Source organism: Pongo abelii, chromosome 23 (genome assembly GCF_028885655.2).
Source record: "Pongo abelii isolate AG06213 chromosome 23, NHGRI_mPonAbe1-v2.0_pri, whole genome shotgun sequence".
NCBI lineage: Eukaryota > Metazoa > Chordata > Mammalia > Primates > Hominidae > Pongo > Pongo abelii.
Genome location: NC_085929.1, coordinates 42,878,473 through 42,895,046, shown reverse-complemented (window position 1 = coordinate 42,895,046; position 16,574 = coordinate 42,878,473). Strand labels below are relative to the sequence as shown.

The 16,574-nt window shown below is 49.8% G+C and overlaps 1 protein-coding gene across 3 annotated transcripts in view; it reads left to right on the top strand.

Moving 5' to 3' along the window:
- The first annotated feature begins 9,794 nt into the window (after positions 1-9,794).
- The window catches only part of MYH9 (myosin heavy chain 9), a 105,957-nt gene continuing 99,177 nt past the window's right edge, over positions 9,795-16,574 (top strand). The window contains exon 1 of one of the 3 annotated variants that reach the window (XM_024239996.3): positions 9,795-10,101. The gene's annotated coding sequence lies outside the window, so the exon portion shown is untranslated. Of the gene's footprint in view, positions 10,102-10,492; positions 10,586-11,020; positions 11,193-16,574 lie in introns of those variants that run through there. The other 2 variants (XM_063723041.1, XM_063723040.1) reach the window with 2 other exon arrangements.

Below are 16,574 nucleotides of genomic sequence, written 5' to 3'. Positions count from 1 at the left end.
GCCGATCCAGGGAAGGAGGAGGTGTGGTCCTTCAGGTGGAGGGCACAGAGCTGGTGCTCAGTGATCATTTACTCAATGAATGGTATGAAATGTGGGTGTTCAGGACTCACCACCTGAGGTACTGGTTTAATTAAAATCTCCCTAGGTGGTTGGGCACGGTGGCTCATGTGTGTAATCCCAGCACTTTAGAGGCTGAGGGAGAGGGACTGCTTGAGCCCATGAGTTTGAGACCAGACCAGACAACAAAGCAAGACCCATTCTCTACAAAAAAATAAAACAATGAGCTGGGTATGATGGCATGGGCCTGTAGTCTTAGCTTCCTGGGAGGCTGAGGTGGGAGGATTCCTTGAGCCCAGGAATTTAAGGTTGCAGTGCACTATGATTGCACCACTGCACTCCAACCTGGATGACAGAGTGGGACCCTGTCTCTTAAAATAAATAAAAATAAAAATAAAAAAATAAAAAAACCTCCCTAAAGATTCTGATGTCTGATGGATTAAAAGCTTCTCAGCACAACCACAAGACACTTTATGATTAAGCCAGTGCTTTGCACACTTTAATATGATGCCAGCCACCTGGGGGCTTGTTAACGTGCAGATTCAGAATCAGTGGATCTGGGCTGGATCTTCAGACTCTGCATTTGTTTTCTTTCTTTCTTTTTTTTTTCTTTTTTGAGACTGTGCGGTGGCCTGATCATGGCTCACTGCAGCCTCAATCTCTCAGGCTCAGGTGATCCTTCCACCTCAGTTTTCTGAGTAGCTGGGACTATAGGCATGTGACACCACCATGCCTGGATAATTCTTTTTAAAATTTTTTTTGAGGTGGAGTCTCGCTCTGTCGGCCAGGCTGCAGTGCAGTGGCATGATTTCAGCTCACTGCAAGCTCCGCCTCCTGGGTTCACGCCATTCTCCTACCTCAGCCTCCCGAGTAGCTGGAACTACAGGCACCTGCCACCACACCCGACTAATTTTTTTTTTTTGTATTTTTAGTACAGACGGGTTTCACCATGTTAGCCAGGATGGTCTCGATCTCCTGACCTTGTGATCCGCCCGCCTCGGCCTCCCAGAGAGCTGGGATTACAGGCGTGAGCCACCGCGCCCAGCTTTTTTTTTTTTTTGAGACAGAGTTTTGCTCTTGTTGCTCAGGCTGGAGTGCAATGGTGCAATCTCGGCTCACCGCAACCTCCACCTCCCAGGTTCAAGCGATTCTCCTGCCTCAGCCTCCCGAGTAGCTGGGATTACAGGCATGCACCACTATGCCCGGCTAATTTGTATTTTTAGTAGAGATGGGGTTTCTCTATGTTGGTCAGGCTGGTCTCAAACTCCTGACCTTAGGTGATCTGCCCGCCTCAGCCTCCCAAAGTGCTGGAATTACAGGTGTGAGCCTGTAGAGATAGGGTTGTGCCATGTTGCCCAAGCTAGTCTTGAATTCTTGGGCTCAAGCGATCCTCCCGCCTGGGCCTCCCAAAGTGCTGGGATTACAGGTGTGAACCATTGCTCCTGGACTGAGACTCTGCATTTCTTTTTTTTTTTTTCTTTTCCTTTCTGTTTCTTTCTTTCTTTTTTTTTTTTTTTGAGATGGAGTCTCCCTCTAATGCCCAGGCTGGAGTGCAGTGGCACAATCTCGGCTCACTGCAACCTCTGCCTCCTGGGTTCAAGCAATTCGCCTGCCTCAGCCTCCAGAGTAGCTGGGACTACAGGTGCATGCCACCACACCCAGCTAGTTTTTTGTATTTTTATTAGAGACAGGGTTTCACCACATTGGCCCGGCTGGTCTCAAACTCCTGACCTCGTGATCCGTCCGCCTCGGCCTCCTAAAGTGCTGGGATTACAGGCATGAGCCACCACGCCCAGCTGAGACTGCATTTCTAAAGGCTCCAGGTGAGGTTGATGCTGTGATGCTGAGGGTCCCAGGACTGCATATCTGCTGCAGGGCCTTGCCCCTTCCAACTCCTGCTGCCTTCTTGACATTCCCTCCCCTTACACTGAGCTTGTGCACAGACTGTCTTCTCCCCTCTGGGCTACGCACCCAGTTTTTCCTGTCTAGAACGAGCTGCTATTCCCCCTTACCCTACACACCCCATCTCCTCTTTCCCCAACAGCACCCTGTGCTGAAGCCTTCTCAGGATTTACCAGGCTGACCTGTTAGTACCTGCATGGATGTCTTCAGAGCAGACACTGTGGATTGTCTATCACCGAGTTCCAGCACCTGGTACAGGATCTGGCAAATCACAAGCCCTCAGGAAATATTTGGGGAATGAAAAATGAAACTCTGAGAGGAGATAAGATAGGAAGATGCATAATCATCATGACATCATCATAGCAAATACCACTTGGCACTTACTCTGTGCTGGCCGTACTGTTGGTGCTTGACATTTAGTTAAGTCATTTAATTTTCACAACAACCCAGTTTTGTAAGGATTATCATCAACCTTATTTTATTTTAATTAATTAATTAATTATTTGAGATGGGGTCTCTCACTCTGTTGCCCAGGCTGGAGTGCAGTGGCATGATCTCGGCTCATTGCAACCTCTGCCTCCTGAGGTCAGGAGTTCAAGACCAGCCTGGCCAACATGGCAAAACCCCATCTCTACTAAAAATACAAAAGTTAGCCAGGTATGGTGGCACGTGCTTGTAATCCCAGCTACTAGGTAGGAGAATCCCAGCTGAGGTAGAAGAATTGCTTGAACCCGGGAGGCAGAGGTTGCAGTGAGCTGAGATTGCGTCACTACACTCCAGCCTGGGCCATAGATCAAGACTCAATCTCAAATAATAATAATAATAATAATACAAATAAAAAAACCTCTGATTGTGGTTAAGAAAATGCCAAAACATTTTAGTAACTACCTAGCATTTACATTCTACAGTGTATTAGGGATTATAAGTAATCTAGAGATGATTTAAAGTATATGGAAGGATGGTTACATAGGTTATTCAGCAAATACTGTGGTTTTATACAAGGAACTTGAGCATCTGTGAATTTTGGTATCCTCAGTGGGGGGCAGGGGCATCGTGAAACCAACACCCTGTGGATACTGAAGAAGGGCTTTAATAAGATAATATATATGCCAAACCCTTAGCACCATGCCTGGGATATAAGAACTCCATGGCCAGGGCCTGTGGCTCACGGCTGTAATCCCAGCACTTTGGGAGGCCGAGGTGGGTGGATCACCTGAGGGCGGGAGTTCGAGACCAGCCTGACCAACATGGAGAAACCCTGTCTCTACTAAAAATACAAAAATTAGCCGGGCATGGTGGCTTATGCCTGTAATCCCAGCTACTTGGGAGGCTGAGGCAGGAGAATCGCTTGAACCCAGGAGGCAGAGGTTGCAGTGCGCCGAGATCACGCCATTGGACTCCAGTCTGGGTGACAAGAGCGAAACTCATCTCAAAAAACAAACAAAAACAAAAAAACAACTCTGTAAGTTTGTGCCGAGCTGATGCTTACAGCTGGGCTTCAGGACCATTAACTGAGGATGCAGAAGATACAGGTGGCAGTTGGAAGAGACAGTGGGGGAGGGCCTTGTTGAGAAGCTAAGTTCATGGTGTGGAGGGGAGGAAAGGAGGGCAAGTATCAGAGTGGGACAAGAGTGCTGGGGAGGAGAGGATGGCTGGGTAAGATGGTGGGGAGGAGTGATGGGTCCTGGCAGCCAGGGAAGAGGGACGAGAAGGACTGCGCGTGAGTGTGGTTGACAGAGAGAGGCTGGAAACCTGAACGGAGCAGGAAGTCAGGCATGCAGACAGGTTTGGCAAGAATCAGGATGGTGGGAGCCCGGCTAGACACTGTGTGCTGGATTTAAGGAGAAGGCAGTTAAACAATAGGGAAACACGCCAAGAATCTTGAACTTGAGAGTAGAACCACAGGTAACGAAGGTGTTTTGTTATTCTTTTTTATATTTTCTAACTTTTAAAATGAGCATGTATTCTTTTGCATCTATATTTGAATTTATAGCATAATTTTTCACATTAAAAATAGATTTACTTTAATAGGCAATACAGCCGGGCGTAGTGGCTTACGCCTGTAATCCCCAGCACTTTGGGGGGCCAAGGTGGAAGGATGGCTTAAGCCCAGGAGTTCAAGACCAGCCTGGGCAAAAAAGTGAGACCTCCTCCCATCTCTACAATAAAATACAATAATTGGCCAGGTGCTACTCTGGGCGCACTGCCTATAGGGTAGCCCTGCTTTGCAAGGCCAGTACTAGGGGAGAAAAAAAGAAAAAGAAAACAAAGGAACAAACAAAACAAGAAAAAAAAAAAAGAAAAAAAAATTAGTGGGGCATGGTGGTGAGTGCCTGTAGTCCCAGCTACTCAAGATGCTGAGGTGGGAGATTGCTTGAGTCCAGGAGGTTGAGGCTGCAGTAAGAGTGAGCTGTAATCAGGCCGCTGCAACTCTAGCCTGGGCGACCCAGAGCTCACTGCAGCCTTGACCTCCTGGGCTCAAGCGATCCTTGTACCTCAGCCTCCTGAGTAGCTGGAGCTACAGCCGTGCACCACTCTGCCTGGGTAATTTTTGTATTTTTTCGTAGAGACAGGATTTCGCCATGTTTCCTGGGCTGGTCTCCTGGACTCAAGTGATTCCCCCACCGCTGGCCTCCCAAAATGCTGGGATTACAGGCATGAGCCACCGCACCTTGCCCTTTTTTTTCTTCTTCCTTTTTTTTGTTTTTTTTTGAGACAGAGTCTCGCTCTGTAGCCCAGGCTGGAGTGCAGTGGCAAGATCTTAGCTCACTGCAACCTCTGCCTCCCGGGTTCAAGCGATTCTCCTGCCTCAGCCTCCCAAGTAGCTGGGATTACAGGCACCCACCACCATGCCTGGCTAATTTTTTGTATTTTAGTAGAGATGGGGTTTCACTGTGTTGCTCAGACTGGTCTCGAACTCCTGAGCTCAGTCAATCCGCCCACCTCGGCCTCCCAAAGTGCTGGTATTACAGGCGTGAGCCACCTCGCCTGGCCCCTTTTTTCTTAATATAGATGTTCTTGGTAACTTCTGGGTACATATTCTTTGTTAGATATATGTATTGTAAATATTTTCTACCAGTCTATGGTTTGATTTTTCACTCTTTTAAATGTGTCTTTTGATGAACAGAAGTTATTAATAATAATGAGGTTCAATTTAATAATCATCCATCTCTTATGGCTTATACTTTTTTGTGTGTTTTAAGAAATTTTGGTCTACTTCAAGGTCATGAAGATATTCTCCTATGCTTTTTTTTTTCTTTTTTTTGAGATGGAATTTTGCTCTTGTTGCCCAGGCTGGAGTGCAATGGTGCGATCTCGGCTCACTGCAACCTCTGTCTCCCGGGTTTAAGTGATTCTCCTGCCTCAGCCTCCCAAGTAGCTGGGATTACAGGTGCATGCCATCATGCCTGGCTAATTTTTGTATTTTGGTAGAGACGGGGTTTCATCATATTGGTCAGGCTGGTCTCGAATTCCTGACCTCAGGTGATCCACGCGCCTCAGCCTCTCAAAGTGCTGGGATTACAGGCGTGAGCCACCACGCCCGGCCGATATTCTCCTATGCTTTCTTTTAGATGTTTTATTGTTTTTACATTTAGGTCTCTGATCCATCCTAAACTATGTTCCTTAATGGTGTGGTCGGGTCACGATTCATGTTTCCCTATGTGGGTATGTAATTGACCTACTACCATTTATTCAAAAGACCATTCTACACTGACTTGTTTGCAGTGACACTATTATAATAAATCAGGTGACCATGTACATGTAGATCTCTCGATTTCATTTTATTTTATTATTATTTTTTTGAGACGGAGTCTCACTCTGTCACCGAGGCTGGAGTGCAATGGCATGATCTTGGCTCACTGTAACTCCCGCCTCCTGGGTTGAAGTGATTCTCCTGCCTCAGCCTCCTGAGTAGCTAGGATTACTGGTGTGCGTCACCACACCCGGCTAATTTTTGTATTTTTAGTAGAGACAGGGTTTCACCATGTTGACCAGGCTGGTCTTGAACTCCTGACCTCGTGATCCGCCAGCCTCCCAAAGTGCTGGGATTACAGGCGTGAGCCACCGCGCCCGGCCAGAAATATATTTCAAAATCTACAGGAGTAGAAACTATTAAGGGTGCAGGTTCTTAGAGGCTGGAAAAAGGGTTAGGCTTTATGCAAGTGAGAGGGTTACCTTAGCTAAAGGACCCGTGTAGCCTTGGGGATGGGGAGGAAAGAATTCAGGGCCTGCCTGATGGAGGCCTTTTGTCTTCTTAGTGACCTTAAGTTTTCCCTGGAGAGGGTGATGCTCAGGAGGCCGGGGGCATGAGGAAAATGGAAATAATCATTACCAATAATGCTCTGTTGTAAATGCGCATTGCTTAGTGGTTTATAAAACACTTTCAGGTCCATAGTCTCCTGTGTTCCTCCCAACAGTCCTGTGGGCTGGTCCAGGCCCAGTGATCACACTCATTTTGCAGATAAAGAAACAGGCTCTCTGAGTCCTGCTTAAGCATTCACTAAAGGCCATTTTATGTCAGGCCTTGTGCTAGTTCTGGGCCCAGAGAGACAAATAGGGCTCAGTCCCCGACTGTCCACAGGCAGCTTCCAGCCTGGGCAGGAAAAGCAGAAAGTAAATGAATGATTAAAACTCAGTGTGTAAGTACAATGAGAGAATAGATACCAGAGAATGGAGTACAGAGGAGGAGTTCCTAACTGGTCTTGAGAGTCAGGAAAGATGTTTTAGAAGTGGTGACATCTGGCCGGGCACGGTGGCTCACACCTGTAATCCCAGCACTTTGGTAGGTCGAGACGGGTGGATCACAAGGTCAGGAGTTCGAGACCAGCCTGGCCAATATGGTGAAACCTCGTCTCTACTAAAAATACAAAAAAATTAGCCGGGCATGGTGGCACATGCCTGTAATCCCAGCTACTTGGGAGGCTGAGGCAGAAGAATTGCTTGAATCCGGGAGGCAGAGGTTGCAGTGAGCCAAGATCGCGCCACTGCACTCCAGCCTGGGTGACAGAGCGAGATTCCATCTCAGAAAAAAAAGGAAGTGGTGACATCAACATGAGTCTTTTTATTTTTTAATTTTTTTTAGATGAAGTCTCACTCTGTTGCCTAGGCTGGAATACAGAGGCGCGATCTCAGCTCACTGCAACCTCCGCTTCCTGGGTTCAAGCGATTCTCCTGCCTCAGCCTCCTGAGTAGCTGGGATAACTGGTGCATGCCACCACGTCCAGCTAACTTTTGTATTTTTAGTAGAGATGGGGTTTCGCCATGTTGGCCAGGCTGGTCTCGAACTCCTGACCTCAGGGGATCCACCCGTCTCAGCCTCCCAAAGTGCTGGGATAACAGGCGTGAGCCACTGCGCCTGGCATGAAATGAGTCTTTCAATTTTGTATTTTTTCTTTCTTCTTCTTTTTTTTTTCCAGAAACAGGGTCTTGCTCTGTTGACCAGGCTGGAGTGCAGTGGCATGCTCACAGCTCATTGCAGCCTCAAACTCCTGGGCTCAAGCAATCCTCCCACCTCAGCCTCCTGCGTAGCTAGGACTGCAGGCAAGTACTACCATGCCCAGCTAAGTGTGTGTGTATATTACAGGCGTGAGCGACCACACCAGGACAAAATCATGTTGTAACAGCATTCTATAAATTTGCTTTTCCTCACTTAGTAGATTTTCTTTTTCTTTTCTTTTTTGAGACAAGGTCTTACTCTGTTGCCCAGGCTGGAGTGCAGTGGCACCATCAAGGCTCACTGTAGTCTCAACCTCCCAGGCTCAAGCAATCCTCCCAACTAAGCCTCCTGGGTAGCTGGGAATACAGATGTGTGCCACCATGGCCGTCTAGTTTTTGTATTTTTCGTACAGATGGGATTTTGCGATGTTACCTAGGCTAGTCTTGAACTCCTGGGCTCAAGCAATCCTCTCACCTCGACCTCCCAAAGTGCTGGGACTACAGGCATGAGCCACTGCGTCTGGCCACTTAGCATATTTTCAATCAGCAAATACAAATCTACATAAAAATTTTAATGACTTTTTTTGTACTTTTCGACATATGACTATATCACAATGTATTCAATCTTGTAATATATTGTACATTTATTTCTAACATTTAGTGACTATAAACAATGTTGCAAAGAACTTTAAAGTTCGTATCTGTGTACTTTTCTAATGTCTTTTAAGATGAATTCTCAGATAGAATTGATCAATTTACTTTCTCATCTGTATCTATAAACCTGACCAATATTGAGCATTTTTTTTGAATTAGGTGAAAATGGCATTTTATGTTGTTTTGTTTGCATTTCTTACGGCTTTTTAAAAATAATTATTGGCCATTTATAATCCTTCTTTAAAATCACCTGTTCCTGTTTTTGACCATTTTTATTTTGGAGTCTTTGAGGTTTTTCTGTTTTTTTTTTTGAGACGGAGTTTCGCTCTTGTTGCCCAGGCTAGAGTGCAATGGCGCGATCTCTGCTCACTGCAACCTCCGCCTCCCGGGTTCAAGCGATTCTCCTGCCTCAGCCTCCTGAGTAACTGGGATTACAAGCATGGGCCACCATGCCTGGCTAATTATTTTGTATTTTTAGTAGAGACGGGGTTTCTCCACGTTGGTCAGGCTGGCCTTGAACTCCCAACCTCAGGTGATGTGCCCGCCTCGGCCTCCCAAAGTGTTGGGATTACAGGCATGAGCCACGCGCCCGGCCGAGGTTTTTCTTATCAACTGGGAAGAGATTTTTATATATTGCTGATAGTAATTTGTCACAGAGTTGCAAAATCTTTTTTTCCCAGCTTTCTTTTGCCTTTAGAACATAGTTTTTTTCTGAAGTTAATTTGGAAGAATAGTCATGATAGCAAGCACATTCCAGTAAGAACGAGTAATGATGAGAAATTTGCCCTCATACATATAGAATGTATTATAAAGATATAGATGTATCTTCATTAAAGCATGGTGGGATTGGCACAGGTGCACACAGAAAGATCAATACATACAAGTCAGAAACAGCTTCAAGCATAAAATAGTTCAATAGGCGATGAAGGTGCCAACTAAAATCAGTGGAGAAAATAGTGTTTGGACAAGTGGCTATTCCAAAAATTATGTTAGATTTCTTCCTTACCCCCAAAATAAATTCCAAATGGATCAAAAGATTTTTCATTTAAAAATGAAAACATTTTTTATTCTCTTGTAGTGGACAGTAACAAAAAAAAAGTGCAATTTGTAACAAGTACCTGAAAGGATGTATGCGAGTTAATGACATGGAAGTGAAGACAGGCTCGGAAGGGTATTCCAGGCAGAGAGAACGGTCAGAGCAAAGGTTTGGAGGCTGAAAGGCAGCAACGTGCGGACTCTAAAGAGGCAGGGTTAGGAATCGAACTCAAGACGCCCACAATGGAATCCAGGGCTGAGTCCATGCCCGCCCCCACAGGGATCATAATTATGTAAAATAGCATTTTTCCCATATATGGTACTTAATATCTGTCCTTCTGGCGGGATGACATGAGACTGAGAGCACAGCTCGCGGGGCGGGGTGTCAGAGTTCCAGACCTTCCCAGTCGGCTCCCGCCGGACCTCGCCCTGACCCAGGCAAGGCACCAAAACCCCGGCCCGGAGCCCTCCGCGCCCCGAGTCACCGCCTCCTGATTGGATTCCCCCTGTGTCAATCCTTGTCCTAGAACCTGGCTGTCCGTTGCACCCGCCCTAGAGGGCGGGGCTCCCGCCTAGGAAGCGCGGGGGAAGGTGGAGCGGGTGGAGGTGGGGGCGAAAGAGGAGGATGAATCCCCACCCATCTGGCCGCAGAGGCTCCGCCCACCCCCCACTTTCCACAGGCCAACATGTCTGCCCATCAAGGCCAGGCGCGGTCTGCAGTGGGTGAAGCAGGAAGCGGGGCGGGACTGTGCCCCCAGACTCCGCCCCGGAGCCGGCTCCCGGCTGGGAATGGGCCTGGGGCTCCGAGGGCGGGGCGGGAAGGCGGCGAGGAGCCGAGCTGGGTGCGGTGAGGCGCGCAGATCACCGCGGTTCCTGGGCAGGGCACGGAAGGCTGAGCAAGGCTGACCTGCTGCAGCTCCCGCCTCGTGCGCTCGCCCCACCCAGCCGCCGCCCGAGCGCTCGAGAAAGTCCTCTCGGGAGAAGCAGCGCCTGTTCCCGGGGCAGATCCAGGTTCAGGTGAGCGAGCCCCACCGCGGTCCCGCCCCGGGCAGGCGGCGGCTGGCGGGCGGGCGGGGGCGAGACGCGCTGCCGCCAGGCCGACTTGTGGTTCTTGGGCTCAGTGCGGCCCGCCACCCGCGCGGGCGGGCGCGAACGCCGGCGGCTCAGGGCCCGGCACCGCATCCTTCCCAGGGGGACCGGGACCCCCGCGCGGGCGCTCGGGGAGGGCGCCGGCGGCAACGAGGCCTCGGGGTGCAGGGGCGGCCTCGCGACCGGCGCTCCCCGGCGCCCCCCGTGTCCCCCGGCGCGGTCCCGGGACTGGGCACTGGAGCCGACCTCCCCTAGCCGCTGGGGCACGCGCCCCGCCCTCGCCTCGCCCAGGCCCGACTCGGGCAAACTTTTTAACCCCTTCCGGGAGCCGCGGCCCCTGGGACGCAGCCTCACGGGTTGGGAGCCCGGGGCAGCCGCTCCCGTGGAAGTTCCTGGCGTCTGAGGCATGGAGGTAACGGGCAGCGGGCACCGTTTGGCAGCTGTCAGGGCGTCCTCCTGAGTCAGAGTCGGACCGTCCCGCTGCAGACCTTGCACCCGGCCCGGTTTCCGCCTCCGCGGCCGACTTCCTCATTCGCCCGCTGCCGTCGGACTGGTCGGGGAGGGCCCGGGGGAGGTGCGGCGGCTGCCCGGACAAGGGGGACCCGGCGGGGACCCGGGCGCGAGTCAGGAAGGGCCACCCCCAGTCCCTGCTCCAGCCCTTGTCCTCCGACTTCTGTTCCCCGGGGGAGGGAGGCCCGGAATGCAGCAGCCGTCGGGGCCGCCCAGGCGTGCACCTGATTCCACCGCGCCCAGGGGCCATCCCGTCCGGGCGGGGTGCGGGGGCAGCTAGCTCTGCCGTTACGACCAGGCCTGGGCGATTGCATCTTTCCTGTTTGAGCCAGATCGGAGTTTTCTATTCTCCACTCCCCGCACCCGCTTCTCTGTGCTGGGGTCCTCCCCATCCTGTTCTGGGGCCACGCACAGGAGACAGGACTGCGGCACCCTCATCCTCCAGGGAAGCCCCGCTGTTTCAAACTGAGACTCAGCACCCCCAGCACTAGCTTGCCGGCTGTCCTGAGGTAGGGGGCAGGGTGAGCGCACGGCCCCACCCAGCCGGTGTGGAGAGAAGACTCCTTGGGAAGCCCCAGGTTGTAGAGGCAGGCGGCTGTCTCCACCGGGCAGTTGAGAGGCCCAGCCACTTCTCGGTTCACTGCGCCTTTTTCTGGGTTTAACAGGATTTCAAAGTGACTGTTGAGTAACTGTGGAAAGGGAAGAGAGCCTTAGCTCCTTCTCCGTGCAGCGCAGCACTGTGGCCATTCTAACTCCGCTGTCTGGGCCAGTGTTTGGCTCACCTGATGGCCTAGGAGTCCCTTTTTGGTAAGGAGGGAGGCCTTCTGAGACAATCACTCAATTAATAATAGTCAGTTTATATACAAGGCTGCTATGTGTGGGGGGAAGGGGACACAGATGTGTAATTGAGCAAATATTTAACTGCCCTCCCTGTGCCAGGGACTCAGCCAGGTGGTGGGGGGTGGGAGGTTGAGTAAGACCTAGCCCGTGCCCATGGGCACTTAGGGGAGAACTGAGACAAATCTGTAGATGAGTCTAACGTGAGGTGGAGATGACAGGGACCCCGGAAAGGTACTGTGAGTCATGGGGATTGGGAGAAGGGAACCAGACTGCCCTGTGAAATCCCCGGGGCCCTGCCTCTGCCCTTGGGGAGTTTACAGTCCTCAAGGGGAAAGTGGCAGAACGAGTGAAATACAAAGGCAGCCTGTGATGTGTGTCCCAAGTATGCCATAGACAAAGGACTCGAGGAATTTCAAGGCTGAGAGGGGCCACTTCTCTGGGGCAAGGAGGAGGCTGCTGCAAGGCAGAAGCACATTGCAGGTTTGGCAAACTGAGGCAAGCATGCAGTGTTGTAAAGTGAGGAGCCACTTAGTGAGTAATTGGGGGGTAATTAAAAACATGGAGAGATTTCTCAGTGTAATTTGAGAGCCACTGCGCCCTAGATGACTGTGGGGTGACACCGAAGAACTTCAGTCTTCACACTCAGCAAACCCTGGCAGCGCAGGTGGGCAGATCCAGGTGTCTGGAGAGCCGGCATTGGCAAGCTCTGTTTGGGGAGCTCTCCAGCCCCGGAGAGAAGGGCAGCATTCTGTGAGGCTGTTCATCTGAAAGGTTCAGGAGGGTAGAGGAGAGAGAAGATCAGGGCCCTGGCTTTCTTGCTTTTATTTTTAAACTTTTTAACCTAAGGGGTTGGAGATGGGACAACTTCTCTCTTGTAGGATGAAGGACGCATGTTAATCACAGCCTGCCTTTTGCCCGCTCTTGCTCCAGAAAAAAACAAAACAAGGATCTGTTAGCTCTTTAAAAGAAGAAAAACACACTCAAAAAATACAGCATTGTTGTATAGCCTGGTAGGGTATTGCTAGAAACCAGGCTGGCTGTTCTTCCTTTACTTCCTCTTCTAGCTAATTCTTCAATAAAGTACTTAAGACAGCTCTTACCAGCTTGACATCTTTATTTCAAAAGGAGAGGAGGGGTTGGCTGTTGTTTTCCTCCGAGCCTGGCCCTACCCTTCTCTTGGAGGGGGAGAAAGAGAAACCCAAAGCAAAGGAAAAAGAGAGAGAGAAAAAAAAAAAAAACCCGTGCCTTGACAGCTTCCTCCCAAGCATCATGTTCCAAAAATATTTAGAATAACAAAATCTGTGTGTCGTCTTAATTAAACAAACGTCCTAATTTACTGAGCATAAAACAGCATCTCTGCCTGCTGGGGCAGGAAGTGCATTTCCCTTTGTGCAGCCCCAGAGAGTCACTGCCTCTCAGCCTTAACCCTTGGTGTGCTGAGACCCTGGGCTGGAGTCCTCTGCTGACAAAAGAATGGAGCCCTGGCGGTGCTGCTCCTGTGGCTTACTGAATCCCACTCTTAGAGCTGGGAAGACTGGGGTAGTGGAAAGAACGTGAGCTTTGGAAACAGGCCGAGTTCAAATCCTGACTCTGCCACTCATTAGCTTTGTGACCTTAGGCAAGTCACATAGCCTCACAGCCTGGATGTGCTCATGTGTAATATGGGAATCAAGATCCTACTCTGTGGGGTTAGATGCATGAACTGAAAGAAATAAGGTATGTACATGGCCTAATATGTAGTGGCTGTATATATATATATATATATATATATATATATTTTTTTTTTTTTTTTTTTTTTTTTTTTTTTGAGACAGAGTCTTGCTCTGTCGCCCAGGCTAGAGTGCAATGGCGTGACCTCGGCTCACTGCAACCTCTTCCTCCTGGGTTCAAGCAACTCTCCTGCCTCAGCCTCCCGAGTAGCTGGGATTACAGGTGCCCACCACCACACCCCACTAGTTTTTGTATTTGTAGTTGAGATGAGGTTTCACCATGTTGGCCAGGCTGGTCTCAAACTCCTGACCTCAGGTGATCTGCCCATCTCGGTCTCCCACAGTGCTGGGATTACAGGTGTGAGCCACTGTGCGCCCGACTTGTATATGGTTTTTTTTTTTTTTTTCTTCCAGACGAGTCTTACTCTTGCCCAGGCTAGAGTGCAGTGACACAATCTCAGCTCACTGCAACCTCTGCCCCCAAGGTTTAAGCGATTCTTCTGCCTCAGTCTCCCGAGTAGCTGGGATTACAGGTGCCTGCCACCATACTTGGCTAATTTTTGTATTTTTAGTAGAGATGGGATTTTGCCATGTTGACCAGGCTGGTCTGGAACTTCTGACCTCAAGTGATCCACCTGCCTTGGCCTCCCAGAGTGCTAGGATTACAGGCGTGAGCCACTATGCCCAGCACCCCCTCCCCAACTTTTTTTTTTTTTTGAGACAGGGTCTCACTCTGTCACCCAGGCTGGAGTGCAGTGGCACGATCTTGGCTCACTGCAACCTCCGCCTCCTGGGTTCAAGCGATTCTCATGCCTCAACCTCCCGAATAGCTGGGATTACAGGTGCCCGCCACCATGCCTGGCTAATTTTTTTGTATTTTTAGTAGAGACAGGGTTTCACCACGTTGGCCAGGCTGGTCTCGAGCTCCTGACCTCAGGTGATCTACCTGCCTCGGCCTCCCAAAGTGTTAGGATTACAGGCATGAGCCACCGCACCCGGCCCCCCACCGTTTTTTTTTTGTTTGTTTTTTTAATATAAATGATCAGTCTTAACTCCCTAGGTTATCAGGTTGAGGGGGCAGGGATGAGGCTGGGGGACAGATTGTTTTCCTGGCTTCTAGCTCGGTGTTCTTTCTGCCTCTGTGCACAACAAGGTGTGCGTGTATTGTGGTTGTGGACTGTGACTCCACAAAGTGGTGAATAGGCAAGTGGCTATGAGGCCCATCTGCTGATGCTTTTGGATGCACTTGGTGATGAACTTGTGCTGAGTAACCTCTTCACAGGGCCCCGGCTGGGACAGAAGGTGTGCAGACTGTGGTTTTAGTTCAAACACATGGTTTCCTGTGGTCTGGGAGATAGCCAAAGGGTGATACAGGAAGAGCACTGGACTTGGGTGACTGGAGACCTTACTTCCAACTCTGCCCCTGGGTGAGGGGAGGTTTGATATCCTTTTTGTTTTTTGATTTTGTTTTGAAGCAGGGTCTTGCTCTGTTGCCCAGGCTGTAGTGTAGTAGCATGATCATAGCTCACTGCAGCCTCAAATTCCTGGGCTCAAGCAATTCTCTGCCTCAGCCTCCTGAGTAGCCAGGATTACAGGTGCACACTGCTACACCTGGCTAATTTTTGTGTTTTTTTGTAGGGATGGGATCTTGCTGCATTGCCTAGGCTAGTCTCAAATCCCTGGGCTCAAGCAACCCTCCTGCCTCAGCCTCTCAGAGTGCTGGGGTTACAGGTGTGAAATACTGCGCCTGGCCAGGTTTGATTTCCGAGGAGGTGCCGTATCTCCCTACAAAGACATCATACCAGTTTATGTGCCAGGTTTGATTTCCGAGGAGGTGCCGTATCTCCCTACAAAGACATCATACCAGTTTATGTGCCCACAAGTTATGTATGGGAGTGCCTGAAAAACTGAAAAATTAAGTAATTTTATTTATTTATGTATGTATTTATTTATTTATTTATTTGAGATGGGGTCTCACTCTGTTGCCCAGGCTGGAGTACAGTGGCATGATCTTGGCTCACTGCAGCCTCTGCCTCCTGGGTTCAAGCAATTTTCCCACCTCAGCCTCCCGAGTAGCCAGGATTACAGGGGCACACCACCACACCTGGCTAGTTTTTGCATTTTTAGTAGAGATGGGGGTTTCACCATGTTGGCCAGGCTGGTCTCGAACTTCTGACCTCAGGCAATCCACCCGCCTTGGCCTCCCAAAGTGCTGGGATTATAGGCATGAGCCACCACGCCCAGCAAAATCAAGTAATTTTAATTTCCTAGGCACTCTATTTTTTGTTTTTTGAGATGGAGTCTCGCTCTGTTGCCCAGGCTGGAGCGTACTGGTGCGATCTCGGCTCACTGCAACCTCCGCCTCCTGGGTTCAAGTGATTCTTCTGCCTCAGCTTCTCAAGTGGCTGGGATTACAGGTGCCTGCCACCACGCCTGGCTAATTTTTGCATTTTTAATAGAGACGGGGTTTCACCATGTTGGCCAGGCTGGTCTCGAACTGCTGACCTCAGGCGATCCGCCCACCTTGGCCTCCCAGAGTGCTAGGATTACAGGCGTGAGCCACCGCGCCTGGCCAGCACTCTGGTTACCTTATTGATGGGAGCGTATATTGTACAACCCTCTTTTTAGAAAGTCGTTTGGGGCTGGGCATGGTGGCTCACATCTGTAATCCCAGCACTTTGGGAGGCCGAGGGGGGAGGATTGCTTGAGCCCAGGAGTTCGAGATCAGCCTGGGCAACATAGAGAGAGTCTGTCTCTATTACATTAAACAACAACAACAAAAGAAAGTTGTTTGGCAGTATCTGTCAAAGCATACTCCTTCTGACTGTATTCTAGGAATTTATCTCACAGATAAACTCAGATGTGCTGAAGGAAATGTCTGAGAATCTGCATTGCGGCATTGACATAGAAAATGACAGGAAACAAGTTGTGCTATTAAAAAGGTCAACTAAATCATGGTACAGCCGTACAGTGGAAGTCCTTGAATCCCTTTGAAAAATGAGGTCAATCCATATGTACTGATAGGGTGTGCTCTCCAAGCTATGTTGTAAGTGAAAAACACCAGACGCAAAGTAGTGTAAATGGTGCTTCGTTTTGTGTAAAACATGGTATGTAAACTCCGCTCTGTGCATGCAGTATTTCTGGAAAGATACTGAGACCCTGGTAATGGTGGTTGCCTAGGGTCTAGGCAACAGGAGCAGGGAGTGAGCAGTACATTTCACTCAATACTTTTTTGTTTTTTTGAGATGGACTCTCGCTCTGTTGCCCAGGCTGTAGTGGCATGATCGATCTTGGCTCACTGCAACCTCCATCTCCTGGGTTCATGTGATTCTCCTGCCTCAG